Source organism: Onychomys torridus, chromosome 23 (assembly GCF_903995425.1).
Source record: "Onychomys torridus chromosome 23, mOncTor1.1, whole genome shotgun sequence".
NCBI lineage: Eukaryota > Metazoa > Chordata > Mammalia > Rodentia > Cricetidae > Onychomys > Onychomys torridus.
The window spans coordinates 12,188,543-12,201,405 of record NC_050465.1 but is presented as its reverse complement, the minus strand read 5'-3'; positions in this window follow the sequence as shown (position 1 = coordinate 12,201,405).

Sequence of the window (12,863 nt, the reverse complement as noted above, 5' to 3'; positions counted from 1 at the left end):
ATAGAACCTCAAGGAAAGTAGTTTTTAATTAGTTCAGAGAATAAAGTGTATCTTTGTATAAAACTTACTGGTTTTTATATGTGTGTTTCTATTGAGAAAATATAAAAACTGCCCAAAAGTTTTTGTTAAATGTCCCCATAGGTAATTTTTGTTAATATTCCAAATACCATTTATTATAGTTATTTCATTACCATAAAGTTGAAATAACACCAATCTTTGAAATCAGACAGAATCATTATAGCAATATCACCAATATTTTAAAGAATATGATGTTCATCTTTCATGAAAAAATTGACAAATCAGCTGAAACACAGAAACTTCCAGACAGACGTTTAGAAAAGCAACTTAATCTTCCATGTCTTTTAACCTTAATTACCCCTGTCTTTTAACCTGGCTTGGTAAGATGATTGATTAGGTAAGAATTTTTTTTTTTTTTATAAATTTAACAAAGGTAGACTCATGGAGTGTTTAGTTATTGTTGAATGTGTAACCCTTTGACCAACTCTTTCTCAATGAGTCATGTAGAATGACTTTATGTTTTTCTTCTGCTTCCCTTTGTTCCTTCCATGTCCTTGCTCCCCGGGCTTGTTGGAGGAGGGGTTGACATATGAAGAATGCAACAGCTTGGCCACAGGGAAGCCATCCTAAACCATTCATCCTGAGAGGCAACTCAGCACAGAGCTGATCTACATGTATGACACACCAACAAAACCTGGATTTGGCACATAATCTATGAGACAATTTAAATTGTTTTTATCCTAAATCATGGCTTTGGGATAATTTGTAATAAAATAGCATGACTCATACTATAACAGTCTGCTTGTTATAACAATAAACAAAAACTATATTATATGCTAACAAGTTCTTCTTTATCATAGTCTGATGTAATTGATAAACTGTAGAAATCTATTTTCTTCACTCATAGCTGGAAGCAGAGACAGTGGGAAGATTTCAGGTTTAAGGATAAGGATACAAAGATGCAAGAGTCCAGGCTGATGAGACTGCTCAGTTGGTAAAGGCATTTATCAAATAAGCCTGGTAACCTTGAGTTCAATCCCTTGAACTCAAGTAAAGGTAGATGGAATAACCAATGCCACAAAGTTGCCCTTTGATCTCTGTATGCTTGTAACTGTAACACAGATGCTGGTGGTTATTTAGGAGTTTGCCCATCTCTGTTCCATAGGACAAAGAATTCAACACTTAAAAGAGCTAAGGACAGAGAGGCAGAGAAAAATGAAAGGAATACCTTTACCGAAGCAAGAAAACAACTCGTTTGTGAATGGGAGACCAAGGTTGGGAGTCTGTTAAAAGCAAAGGGGGCTGGGTAATAAGGTGTCTCACCTGACCACTTTCCTCTAATAGTCCTGTTATAAATATGCACCTCTGTGCCCTTCTTTGGGCTCTATCATAATGTATTCTGGGAGCAAGAACCCACCATCTTAGTCGACTGTTGTTTCTCTGTCTATCTGTATTCCTCTAATTCTCTATCCCCGTGTTTTGCACATTGCACACACACACACACACACACACACACACACACACACAGACACACACACACTGTAATATTGTATTCTCAGAACAGTGATAAAATATTTAAAAATCTGCAACTGTATTGTCGATTATTTTGGCAAAAAAAGTAAATCTAATATTTTATGTAGTAAATGACCCATTTGGAAATACCTTTATTGAAGAGATCATTAGGGCTACTTTGTGTCCCCCCTTCCCTCTCTGTGCCTGCCATCTTTCATCTCCACCCTCTTGCACATTTCTTGGTTGTGTTGCAGACTTCTATTTTACAATGACTATATGAACAAGGCTATCAAGAACATGTTGTGCACGGTAGTGTGAATACAAAATAAATGCTAGTTCCACAATGACTGAAATTTAGAGGATCCTTTTTTTAAAACAAAAACTTAAATATAGTAATATTTAATATGTTGAATTAATTCATTAATGAATACAATGCTTATTATTTCATTTACTTGCCAACTTTTCTAAATCTTTCTCCTCAAATATTGCCAGGTTTTTAAAATATATTTGTGTCTTTGTGAGTTCATAACATGCATTCATATTTTACTCTCTCTTTCATTTTATTTTTAAATAATCCTTTGGGTTCTACTTTCATAACATTGTCATGATTGAAATGTCAAGCATAAAAATACAGATATGTGAAAATTCATACACATGTGTCAATCATAGAGTGACTTTTCAGTGTTTGTACATTAGGCTGACAATTTCAGTTCCTTCTACTAGTTCAAACACTTCAATAATATTTACTGTTTGCAATAAAAGAGATTGGTGTCCTCTAAAATAAAATGTGATGAAATATTTTATTAGTTTATCTATGAAGGGATTCCAATTTCATTACAAAACATTTTCCTTGCAGCTAAATACCAAGTTTAAATTGTAACCTATTCTGAAGTTTATGAAGTAAAGTTACTAAAATTTGGCTTATGATGATTTCAGTGAAGGAGCATATCCTAATAACTTTATAAAAGTTGCAAGCCAATTACCTACAAGAATAAAAACAATTATGTTTGATAATTTAGGAATATAAATTTTAAGATTTCAATGAAGGAGCATATCCTAATAACTTTATGAAAGTTGCAAGCCAATTACCTGCAAGACTAAAAACAATTATGTTTGATAACTTAGGAATATAAATTATAAGAAATATGCAATTGTTTTTAAGTTCATCTCATAACCATACAGGGTCTATTATAGTGCTTTCCATTACAGAGCACTAATTAGCTTCACAAAACCCATCATGTGTGCAGTGCAAGGTGTCATCATTGGAATTTCAGCTTTCAATTTCTTTATGTCTATTCTTTGATTCACTGCTTTATGCTAAATTGTTTTATATATTACTCTTGAAAATTTATTTTCTGAAATTATTTGAGTAATTTCTTCAAACTTATGTTCAGTTAAAGAGAAAAATAATGTCTATAAACTATTAGCAATTCAAAGAAAAGTATATCATTCTCTTGTCTATGAGTTTAAAATTCTTTCCTCCCTAATTTTTCAGTCAATTTTGGTGTTTTTAAATCCCACAGGAGCTTCCATTAGGTGAGATGGATCCATAGATAAAGGGTAAGATAAATTACTATACAGTCTTATTAATAAAAAGCCCTGAGCTGGATATTGGGGTGAAACCTGAAAGAGCAGAAGGACAAGCCACAGCCAACCTCAATTTGCCAGCTCCTCAGTCTCCAAAGAGACTGACTTCCTTTCTACCTATGCTTATATGCCTTTCTGTTCTGCCATCTCACTTCCTCTCTCTGCCCAGCTACTCCCCTTCCTGTCTGTCTGTACAGACCTCTAGACCTCTATGGTTAGTGCTGGGATTAAAGGTGTGGGCCACCATGCCTGACTCTGTTCCTGGTGTGGCCTTGAACTCAAAGAGACCTGTATGGATCTCTGCCTCCTGAATGCTAGGATTAAAGGCATGTGCTCCCACTGCCTGACCTCTATGTTTATTACAGTGGCTGGCTTTTTCCTCTGTTCCTCACATGTGTAAAATATATTGGGGTACACAATATATCACCACATTTCCCCTTTTTTTTGTCTAAAATAAAAAACAAAAAATGTTATAACTAATATAAGAAAAGCCATATACAATAAGTATAATAACTATATACATTATAAATAAGCAATAAATGCATCAACTATAGTTGGAAGTTTACCTCTGTCCTGCCTGGCTTGTGGTCAGGAAAAATCTCTCACCCACAGTCCCACAGCCTTTTAGAAAATAATCATTCAGAAACATATTAATTATAACTGATTGGTCATTAGTTCAGACTTATTACTGACTAGCTCCTACACTTAAATTAACCCATAATTCTTATCTATGTTTAGCCATGTGGCTTTTTACCTTTTTTCAGTTCTGCCTTACCATCTTGCTTCCTCTATGTCTGGCTGGTGACTCTTGACTCTGCTCTTCCTCTTCCCAGTATTCCTTTAGTCTGCTCGCCCCTCCTATACTTCCTGCCTGGCTACTGGCCAATCAGTGTTTTATTAAACCAGTGTACAACAGCCTTATCCCACAGCATTTCTCCTTTTTAGTCTAAACAAAAAGGAAGGTTTTAACTTTAACATGGTAAAACTACATATAACAAAACAGTTATAAAGCAAGAATTATAACTACAATATCTAGTCTATTTATATTTGGCAAATTTAAAGAAAATATTTTATCTATCCTATATTTGTGAGTCTAAGGTTTTATATCTAACTTATCTTTTATCATAACCAAGGAAAATTATAACTATCTAATCTTCAACTACATCAAAGTCTTCAGAAGGATATAATATTACCTAAGTAAACAGGAAATACATTGTAAGCAACTCCCAAAAATCTAGAATGACGGAGTTAGCTGGGTACTTGAACAGTTACCCAAAGTTCTTCTGCAACATTGGGCATCCATTCTTTAGCCTAAAGGCCTAGAGTCTCTCAGTTGCTTCTCTGTGTGTCTTGTAAAATATCTGACAGTCTCCTCTGCAAAGCAGGAACCTGAAGAACCATCTTGTCTTGCAAAGTTCAGTGGTTAACTTTTTATGGGTCCTGCATATCCAGTTTATAAAACATATTGTCAATCAGTTGATGCAGGGGCACTTTTTGCCCAGTGGCTAAATTTGGCACAAAAGAAAGCAAACTCCATAATGAGACTATTCAATGCCTATCATTCTCCTTGAGGTAACTGGTGCTGCCAGTTGAGTGTGTGAACTGGGGGTGGGGGGTCTCCGAGTCTTGTGCTCTCTCTCGTGCTCTTTTCCTTCTGTTAGTCTTTCTTGTCTGACTTCAATGTGATCATTTTACCTTATTTTATTAAAAAATGAATGAACAAATAAAAACCTAGCCACTAGGGGTAAGGTTAACAATGGAAGTGTAATGTATACCTTCTGGGATGGGAAAATCAGTTTTATTTAATTGAATTATACTGGGTATATCAACTACTTCAAGGCAGATCTCATGTTCAGGAATAACTGATCAAAAAATAATGGACTCCACAGTTTTGTGCATGTGCTTTTTTTTTTTGGTGACAGTTTCTTTCTTTTCAGGTGATATTACATATTGTTTTCTAGGTTTTGGGCAGTTTTTTGTTATAGTAGTTTTCTGGTTTGCCTTTTGAATATAAATTAAATTTGGGTGGGTATGGAGGAGAAGAGAATATAGAAAAGTTTGGGGGAGGGAAAGAAAATAAAAAAGAAAAGTTCAAACTCATTGATGAGGTTATAAACTTGGTGGCTAAGCAGTTAGCTAGCATTCAAGAAACCCTCCAATAAAAACATGAATATGGAATCAAAAAAGCAAGAAAGAAATACATGAAGTTCTGTCAAACTGAAAAATCACACACACACACACACACACACACACACACATGCACACACTCTAGGCAAGGGAGTAAAGAATATCCCGTGGAAGAGAACATGTCTTTAAAGCATGGATCTGAAAATGGGCTAATATTTAAAATCTGTAGCAAACTTGTGACACTGGAAAAGAAACTAAGTGACCTAATTCAAGTGTAGATTCAAATCTTGAACATACTTTTTTTCTGGAGAAGAACTAATAGCCAACAAGTATATGAATAACGTCACCAATATGCACAATGCTAGCAATCATCAGGAAAACTCTACTTAAAATAAATAACCTCATGTATATGAAGATGACTGCTATAAAATTACATCAAAAAGGCAAGTCCCAGGAAGGAGATGGAGACAATTTATACCTACATATTAGTCGTGAATATGAAAAAGGTAGAATTCTTCAAAAAGTTAAAAATAGAATTCCCACGTGACCTAGAAAACTTACTTCTGAGTATTACCCTTGAAATGGAGGTGAGGATCTCAAAAAGATTTTCTACTTCACATGTTTCCTTGCAGTACTATGCACTGTCACTAACAAGAATGATCTTTGCTCATTAACAGATAAATAACAGCAAATGTGGAAAAATTTATAAATGACTACAATGTATTCAAAAGGTAGGGCATTGTTTAATGTGTGACTACATGGATAAACCTTTATGATAGCATAATTAGCCAGTCAGAAAACAAGCAGTGCATGGTTCACTGTATGAAATACTTTAAACAGTCAAACTCAGAAGTCAAAGTGGAAGTGGTAGACAGAAGCTGGGGGACAGTGAAGGGTTGACTAATCAATGATCATAAAATTTTAATTAGGCAAGATTAATAAGTTCTAGAGATTTCTTCACTGCAATTAAAAGAGATCTCTGATTATTTCTTAAACCTCTACACACACACACACACACACACACACACACACACACACACACACACACCGCTATTTATTGTTTGTGAGTTCACTAAATATCTTCAAGGAAAATACCCAATTGTAAACAGCTGTCTATATAGCAGAATATTCATCTTTCAAAAGTAGTTTTACATATTGTGTATGATTTGAAGGAAAGAATAGGTGTAGTAATGTATTGATGTCTTCTCCATACTACTTTCATAAGAAAAATAAACAGACTTCAAGTCCTGAGCAAGAGATTCCAAGCACTGACAATGGTATATTTTTTTCTGACGAATTACAATTTTTAGTCAATCACTAGCCAATCTGTAGGGAAATTTAAAATAGTATTTTATCTGATTGATTTGACTACTTGAATCTTTGGGAGTATTTAATATAGAGCTATCATAACTGAGAAAAGGGAACCGAATATATTTCCATAAACTTTTTCCTAAATTATATATTTGAGTCAATTTAAATACTTTTAGAAATGAGGATACATCATTCAGTTTCTGGTGTTTGTCGGCACACGTCTTGAATTGTTCATACTCAGTGGATGGGTAATAACCCTGCTGTTTGTCCATCAAAGGGTGGATAATAACGTACTTCTAAAAATACATAAGCCTGCATCTGTCTTGACCTTAGGAAACATCCTCATCCGACATGTCTTCCATTTGGTCAGAACAGCTTCACTTCTTTGTGGTTAGTAGTAGAATTGCAGGGTTTTGAACCAAATACATTTATCCTTTACTTGAAATGACCTGGCAAAATTACTCTTTTCTTACTCAGTGGACTTTGACTTTGAAAAGATTTTATTTTTTAATTTTTCCAGTGTATGAAAATTACAGAGGGTTGGGGATTTAGCTCAGTGGTAGAGTGCTTGCCTAGCAAGCACAAGGCCCTGGGTTCGATCCTCAGTTCCAAAAAAAAAAAAAAGAAAAAAACCCAAAACCAAAAAACAAACAAACAAACAAACAAAGGCATGTGCCACCATGCCTGGCCTGCTGGGCAGTGGTGGTGCACGCCTGTAATCCCAGCACTGGGGAGGCAGAGGCAGGTGGATCTTTGTGAATTCCAGGCCAGCCTGGTCTACAGAGCTAGTTCAGGACAGGAGGCTCCAAAGCTACAGAGAAACCCTGTCTCAAAAAAACCAAAAAAAAAAAAAAAAAAAAAAAAAAAAAAAAGATAAAAGAACAAAGAAAATTACTGAAAAATGTAACATTCCTTTTAAATTCTAGTACATCAGGAAGTGTGGCTTACTTGAGAAATTTATAGCACACAGACATTACCTGTCATGTTTAGCCTACAAGTGTACATGAAATTGAGCTGTGCTTTCTTATACATAAAGTGTTGGAAAAGACTAAAGGTTTTGAAATTTTAATTTTAGTGCAATATGTTTTATGAAACATAATCTGCTTTTATTCATTTCCATGGAGAACTATTTCTGCCAACTGTTGGAACATGGTTGAGAGAATCTATACATTAATACACTAAGAGGACTATAAAGCACTTCTGTGATAATTGTATTGTAGTATAATTTAAAATGTTCACTTTTTTTCCCCAACATACTACTTTTCCCTAATGCTGAATGTCCTCTCTCATGCTAACATACTTGGGAGTTCCTCCAGTATCTACTAATTCTGTGACTAAAATTAAGCACATTAATTGAGAATTCTTTTTACAAGGCAGCTTATGTGAAGTAATTAATAATGATGGGGGTAGGAGAGCTATGAAGGAAAGATAGAGGAGTTTCAAGGGAAGAAATAACAAAGAGAAGGAAACTCAGGCAAATTTAGTGAATAAGATTTTCTCACTGCATATAGTCAAGGATAAAAATCATCAGACAAAATTTATTTGAGTGTTGGACCATTAGTACATATGTCTAGGTGGTTCCTATGATTATAGTGTTATCAAGATAGATGGCAGACGATTAAAGAAGAACAAAGAGATAGATTCATGTTTCCTCCCTTCCCATAATCACAACTCCTCATGACCCAGTCATGCTTTGCTGCAGCATGCTTACATGCTGAGCCAGCCAAAAATCAACACTGACTACGGAGTGACTCCGTTTGCTAGATCAAAATGTAGTTAGCTATCTTTGTGCTGTTTTTGCATGGAGATCTCAAAGTTGGTTCTCTGGGTCATCTTTATCAAGAACACTTTTAGCATGAATCTAACTAAGTCTGTTAAATAACACTCCCGAAGCTATGATACATTCTCATTCTTCCCAACCCATACCTTGCCATGCAAGTGCTTGGCTCCCGTGTTAGTTGGAGTTCTCAAGAGGAACAGAAATGTTAGAATTATATATATATATATATATAAATATATATGGAATTTATTAGAGTGGATTACAAGCTGTAGTACTGCTTGTGCAAAATAATGGCTGTCTACCAACAAAAGTTCACAAATCTAGTAGTTGTTCAGCTCATAATGCTGGCTTTCTCAGCTGGTCTTCAGTATACCCTAGAATCTCAAAGAAGTAGGCTCTAATGCCACTGAAGGAATGGACTTACCAGCCAAGGTCAGGGCAAATAGGCAAAGAGAAAAAACTCTCTTCCATGTGTTTTGTATAGGTTGCCACCAGAAGCTGTGGATTAAAGGTGGATTTATCTTCCCTCATCAAATGATACAGATTAAAATGCATCTTCACATTTTAAATCATTTACTTAAGAAAAAAACCCTCACAGGTATACTCAAGCACTTGGAATTTGATTAATTCCAGATGAAGTCAGATTAATAATTAAGAACAGCCATCACAGCCTGCAGGTATGTATAAGTACCACATGTATGTCCATTTTTTTTTCAGAGTTCAAAAGTGACATCAGATCATTTGGAACTTGAGTTACAGAATGTTGTGTACCACCAATTAAGTGCTTGAAACAGAACTCTATCTGAAAGAGCAAGTGTTCTTAACTACTAAGCCATCTCTCCAGCCCCAGCACATAAGACTTTAGAGGGACACTGTACACATAAACTGTAACCATGTTCCTAACGCCATTCTTGCTCTCTTCCTCTTCTTTCTTCTCTGTTTTATGTCATAACTAATGACACCTACAAGTAACAATTAGTTCATACATCTCCTTCTAATGACTTTCCCCTTCATTAAACATCTTAGCATTAGGTGTGCTTGGGTTTATAGTTGAGGATAAGTGAGGTCTCAGTTCTCCTTCCTTTCACTACAGAGTGTCTGCATCAGTTGACTTTAGAAAAAGCTAGAAAAAAAAATAAAGATTTTTCTCCTACTCCAAACCTCCATCTCCAGCCTACAATTATTTTTGGCATGAAAAGATTAATTGAGTACTCATATAATCTCAGTGGGATTAGAACACAGTAGCAAGGGTGGAGGGCAGATGTTTTCATTACAATTTCTAAAAAGCATGAAAGATTACGGGAAATCACTGAAAAGAGAAGCCCAATAGCACAGAACAACTCAATTAGTGACACCAGAAAAACCAAAACCCAAACAAAAACCCAACAAACTTCAGCAGGCAGTTTCCTGTCCAGAAAGAATATAGCTTGGTTTCATTTTCCCTGAATCAAGTATTTATAGTGTCCACTTGTCTGTGATAGTCCTTTTCCATCTGTATTGCTGTAAAAAGACACTATGACCAAGGTAATTTATGGAAGAAAGCATTTAACTGGGGTTTTGCTTACAATTTCAAAGGGTTAGTCTGCAGTCACCATGGAGGGGAGCATGGCCTCAAGCAGAGAGTCTTGACACTAAAGCAGTAGCTGAGAGCTCACATTTGGCAGAGAGGGGAGGGGGAGGTGCTGACATAGACTTTTGAAACCACAAAACTCACCCATGGTGGCACACCATCTCTAACAATGTCATACCTTTTAATCCTTCAAGCAGTCTACCAGCTGGGAACAAATGTTGAAATATATGAGCCTATGAGTGCCATCCTCATTCAAACTACCACCTTTCCTATGGAAAAATCTAGATTGAAAATCCTTTCTCAATCACTGGTACAGATTTTACCAGTTGTATACATTGTATTCTTTTTATTATTTTTCATTAATTTTTTTCATATAATATATTTTGATTAAATTTTTTCCTCAATTTCTCCCAGATCTTCTCTACCCACCGAGTTTTCTGGTCTCTCTCTCTCTCTCTCTCTCTCTCTCTCTCACACACACACACACACACACACACACACACACACACACACAAACTCACAAACCAAAAAACCCCAAACCCAAAAACAAGTAAGACAAATAAAGAAAATGCCTCAACAAAACAAAACAAAAATCTTACTGAAAACCCTCACTGAATTTATTTTGTGTTGCCCAATGACTCCTGGTCATGGAGTCTCTCCTTGAGTGTGGCTGATATACCCAGTTACCCTCTTTGAAGAACCATATCCTATGCTCTTCATTCTGAAGGTAATGAATAGTCAGTCACTCCTCTGAATCCCTGACTTCCACATCTGTGTATTCAAAACAAGCACAGACTGAAAATAAAATTTCATTCACATCTGAACACGTACAAGAATTTCTGCTTCAAACAACACAGCACAACTAATGTTTACATAGCATTTATTTCCTATGAAGTTATATAGGTTAACAGTGTATCATAAGATGTGAACAAGTTATATGCAAATGTTATTTCATTTTACAGAAGGGACGTGAACATCTTAGAACATCTTAAGAGTTTGTTGTCTCTGGGAGTCCTGAAACCAGTCCCTAGATACATGGGGGGACAACTGCATATTTGCTATATTTATTTACTATTTCAGCAGTGTATGGATGCCAGATATATCACCAACAAATCCACGGCCTGCCAAATCCTGCTTCTAACACCTAGCACGTATAAAATGGACCCTGTAGTATGTTAAAGGCCACTTTACTTACTGAATAGAATTGTGGCTACTCTGGTTTTCCTAGTACTGCTGTTACTTTCCCAAACTCTCTCTTCTCTTCTTAGTTTCTCTGTTATTTGGAATCCTCTCCGGTTTTTCTCTGACCTATTATGCTGCCTGATGCGCTCAAGTAAAAAAAAATGGCTAAACTGTGTTCACCAGAGCAGAACAGCTTTTATAATCCTACTCAGAGAAGATATGACAACTGTCTTTTTATTCAGTGAGTTTTTAATTGAAATATAACTGCATCATTTTCCCTCCTCCCTTTCCTCCTTCCAGCCCCTACCGACTTTGATTCCTCAGACCCCTCCCACGTTGCCCATCTTCAATTTGGTAGCCTGATTCTTTGATTGTGTGTGTGTGTGTGTGTGTGTGTGTGTGTGTGTGTGTGAGAGAGAGAGAGAGAGAGAGAGAGAGAGAGAGAGAGAGAGAGAGAAGAGAGAAAGACAACTTGCTGAGTCTTTGTTCTTTGTGTGTATATGATTTCAGGCCTAACCACTCTGTATTGGACAAGCAATAGGGGCTTATTTCTAGAAGAAGCTAACTCTTCTTTACCCAGCAGCCATGAGTTGCTTTGCAGTTCTTTGTCTAGGGGTGGGATTTTCCCCATGTTAGGTTAATGTGTCCTTTGATGTTGATACTGTCCCGGTCTAGGAGAGACTGTTTTCACAGCAAACTTCCTTGTGTTCTGTTTCTGGCAGTCTTTCTTGCCATTCTTCTGTGATGCTCCCAGAGCCATACCTACAGGAGTTGTGATGCAGATGTTTTTGTTGGGGCTGTTTTCCCACAGTGTTGATTTCTACATTGTGTCCAGTTGTAGTTTTCCATCATGGTCTACATTTGCTTCCAAGAGGCTCCTTTGATGAGCAGTGGCAGCTACAGTTATCTGTGGTGTAAGGATAATATTTACAATGCAAGAAATGATGTAACTGACATAGTAGCAGTAGTGGATTCTTTTCTGAGGTGTGTGTCCTTATTAGCTCCAGGAAGCTGCCGAGATTTTCAGCATAACTTCTTTCCAGTGGAGTAGGTCTTAAGTCCATTTAGATAGCTATTGGTTGCCACTTACAATGTGAGTGTCATTTATTGGACCTCTATGCATATCTTGCCATGCTGGCCATGGTTGTTGTTCATAGGTGTTACAGATGGGTAGGACTATTGCTTCGCTCTTTTTACAGCTTGCACAGTATTTTCAGAACCATGGAAAGTGAACTTTCATGCCATAGGCAGCTAAGATCATCTGAGTATCCAAGTACAGTTCCTTCAGCAACACGGGCCCACATTCAGTCCCTTTAAGGTAATCATAATAATCTATAATATTTTGTGAGTCACTTGAACTACCCTGACCAATCATTTAATAGGAATATTCTCATGCCTGGTACTGAGGCTTTTATTAGTCTATGGTTTTTGTAGGAAGAAGAACCAGCTCAACTCAGTCCAAATAGCTTAACATTTTTAAAGAGAAACATACACATACATACACATACTCAGAGAGGATGAGAGAGGGAGAAAGAGAGAGAGAGAGAGAGAGAGAGGGAGAAAGAGAGAGAGAGAAGGAGTATTGTGTTTAATTTTAGGTAAACATAAAATAGTCTGATTCCTTGAGGCTTTATCAAACAACCTTTATATTATTTTTCAGTCCTTCTTTCTCCTTCTATATTGACCTCCATCCCTTTCCCCAAGCTGGAGCCCTCCCTGTTATTCCATTTCCTAGTTCATAGCACCTGTATCCTCCTGTCCCTTCCCATCATTCTT